Here is a 3,693-nt window from a genome sequence, read left to right as displayed (position 1 = left end):
TCTAGATAAAATAGAAAGTGAGATTGGGTGGACAGAAGCAGTGTGAAAGGATGGCTCAAACAAAAGGTAAACGCCCTGAAAGGTGAACTCTGTTTCTCTCTCCACAGATGCTGCCAGAGTTTCTGAACATTTCCAACACTTTCTGTTTTTATTTCAGAATTTGCAATATGTTGCTTCGCTCTGAAAAAAAAATGGATGGTCGGCCTTGGCGGCCAGTGAAATTCCACAGGAGCTAAAAGGAAGTTCTGATATCAGTGGCATGTTCATCTAGGGGTATGATCCTTGCTTAGGGTGAGTGATTAATTAATGTGTGAGAGATCCTGGGTTCAAATCCTGGACAAGTCCTTCTTCTTTGGCATTTTTAGTTTAAGGTCATTGATTGGTTTCAGCCTTGCAGAAGGCGGAATTGATTTCCATATGGAGCCTGCTTGAGGACCAGAGAGCTGGATTCAAAGAGCTTGAATAACTAAATGTACAGATAGCCAAGTGGGAATATAAAGTTGTTGCAGTAATTGTGACCTGACTCCAAAAACAACAGGACTGGGTTCTGGACTGGAATGGAATGGAATTCTTCAGTGTTTCTGTTGTTTGGCTTGCATTGACTCATCGATTTTCTTGTTTTTCACTTTGTCGATGCCTTTGAATAATTGTGGATCCTTCTTCAGATTGTCATCTTTCACCAGGTAGTTCTGACCTCTGATGATGATGATCGTAATGAGCTTCAACTCACTGATAGTTTTGGAACTGAACAGATTTCCTTTGCTTGAGTCTGCAACATGGAACTCAGTCTGACATGTGGACCCATGGGAGGATTTGAATGCCACCCCTGCGTTGGAGAATCCAGTTGCATCCATCCAATAAGAGACCGAGTAGAAGTGACAGTTCAGTCAGTCAAACATTAAACTTTTAATTTCAGGGTGGTGAGTTTGAGTGCCATTTTGTTTTTTCCCTTTTTAAGGCTTCATTAGCAGAGAGTACAAGGAGTGTTTGAAATGAAATTCAGCAAAAGTATGAGAAAGTCTCACTTTGATTCGGGACTCATCTCTCTGCAGCATCTCGCTGTGAAAGATTGAACTACATCTCATTTCATTCCCAGCTCGGTGTCAGTGCGGCTCAGTGGGACTTCTGGCTGTCTCCTGCTTCACAATCCATCAGCGCTGAGAAAGCAATGGGGAATATTATTCACGGCTCTGTAACCTGATGACACCGATTTAAGGTGAATGGCAAAAGAACCAAAGGCAACATGAGGAAAAACTTCTTTTGCACAGCGAGTGGTTAAGATCTGATATGCACTGCTTGAGAGTGTGATGGAGGCTGATTCAACCATGGCTTTCAAAATGGTATAAGATAATTATCTGAAGTGGAAAAATTGCATGTTTTCATGGAATACATGAGTCTGTGGCATGAGCTGAGTTGCTCGTGCATAGAAGCAGCACAAGCACAATGACTTCCTTTTGTTCTGTAACTATTCTATGATCTATGATTCTTTTCAGAGTGAAATCAACACTCACATACAAGAAACTGACAGGTACACTGTAAACTTCGCATTACCAGACAAGAAATTGACAGATACAGTGTGAAACCCACAGTCACGTAGCAGCAGTTGGCAGGGAACGTGTAAAAATCTTTCTTTCATATCCCAACTGCAAGGTACAAAGGAAATTAGGTACAAACCCAGGCTCACACTTCAAAGACTGAGAGATGCAAAGCAAAACACATACTCACCTACAAGTACAGAGACGAAGACACACTCAGAGGAGGTGCAGATTAAAGACACATGCATGTAACAGAAACTGATAGGGATAGAATCAAACCCTTTCTCACTTCTCAGAAACTGATAGATATAGACAAAAGCTGATGCTCACATCCAAGTTGTTGAAAGATATGTGGTGAAACTCACAGAGCAATAGCAGAAACAAACAAGTACTGAATAATACCCACAGTCACAGACCAAAAACTGAAATATACTGAGTTAAACACCACTTTCTCGCACCAGAAACTCATGGCTACAATGTGAAGCTGACTCTATCCTCCCAGGCACTGACAGGTGCAAAAGAAAACACTCACGACGATTCCAGGTCATGAAATCTACGGAATAAAACCTTTCAGCTGAAAGAATAGCATTAATGACAGGTGTGATACCCAGAATGCTCAGCGGCCTAGAATCCGCCCTATCTGTGACAGGAGCGGGGCGCGCAGGCGCGGTAGAGAGCTTTGTCAGCAGCAGGAGCTGCGGGTTCGGAGTTGGAGCGGGATATTCACAAAGTGCGAGAAGACTTTGCGGGCTCACACAGCTGGAGCAGGGCCTCAGGGCCACAATAAGATGGAACAATCCCATCTGTATCCCTGCGGATGGCGGTGGTGAAGTTTTTCCCGGTGAGGCTTCCCGAAACGGCGTCTTTAAATGGATAAGAATTGGGGACTGGGCAGGGAGCGTCTGTAAATGGATAAGAATTGGGGACTGGGCAGGGAGCTTCTGCAAATGGATAAGAATTGGGGGACTGGGCAGGGAGCGTCTCTAAATGAATAAGATTTGGGTACTGGTCAGGAAGCGTCTGTAAATGGATAAGAATTGGGGACTGGGCAGGGAGTGTCGATAATTGAATAAGAGTTGGAGACTGGGCAGGGAGCGTTTCTAAATGAATAAGATTTGGGGACTAGGCAGGGAGCGTCGATAAATGCTTAAGAATTGGGGACTGGTTCGGGAGCGTTTTTTTATTCGTTCGTGGGATGTGGGCGTCGCTGGCTCGATCTCAGCTCGAGTAATGTGTCCAGTTCTGGGCACCAGGCTTTAGAAAGGACATCAAAGCTTCTGAGACAGTTCAGAGGAGATTTACTATAATGATACCAGAGATGAGGGGTGTCAGTTCTCTGGACAGGCTGGTGAAGCTGGGATTGTTCTCCTCAGAGTAGAGAAGGTTAAGGGAAGATTTAATAGAGGTGTTCAGAATCATGAAGGATTTTCATAGGGTAGAGAGGGAGAAACTGTTTCCACTGTCCTGGGGGTCAGTAACCAGAGGACACAGATTTAAAATAATTGGCCAGAAATGTCAAGGGGAGGTGAGGAGAGATCTTTTTACCCAGTAACTGATTCGGATTTGGAATGAATTGTCTGACAGGGTGGTGGAAACAGATTCAATTATAACTTTCATAAAGGAATTGGACAAATATTTCAAAGTGAAATTCTACAGGATTATGGGGAAATAGGCAGGGGGTTGGACTAATTGCATCATTTTGTCAGAGTCAGCAGAGGCACAATGGGGCCGAATGGCCTCCTTCTGTGCTGTATGATTCTATGAACATAAGAACGAGGAGCCGGAGTCGGCAAGTCAGCCACTCGAGCCTGCTCCGCCGTTCAATACAATCATGGCTGATCTCATCATGGCAGTTCTTGTTTCTTGCCAGTAGATGTCACTTCACTCCAATACAGTGAAGTTTACAAATCTGAGAGAGACACAACAGGAAAGAATTGTTCCCATTATAGTGAATGTGTGGGATTTAGAAATACTAGGAGTGGAGACGAGTTATTACTTCTCTGCTCGATCCCCATAGCCCTGTAAAAGTATTTCCTTCAAGTGCCCATTCAAATTCCTTTTGTAATCCTCGATTATCTCCATTTCCAACGCCCTCGTGGGCAGCGAGTTACAGATCATCACCAATCAGTGTAAAAAAGTTCTTGCGCACATTCCCCCT

The sequence above is a fragment of the Heterodontus francisci genome, unplaced genomic scaffold (genome assembly GCF_036365525.1).
Source record: "Heterodontus francisci isolate sHetFra1 unplaced genomic scaffold, sHetFra1.hap1 HAP1_SCAFFOLD_708, whole genome shotgun sequence".
NCBI classification, from domain to species: domain Eukaryota; kingdom Metazoa; phylum Chordata; class Chondrichthyes; order Heterodontiformes; family Heterodontidae; genus Heterodontus; species Heterodontus francisci.
The sequence above is the reverse complement of the archived record's forward strand: the minus strand, read 5'-3'. Positions refer to the sequence as shown.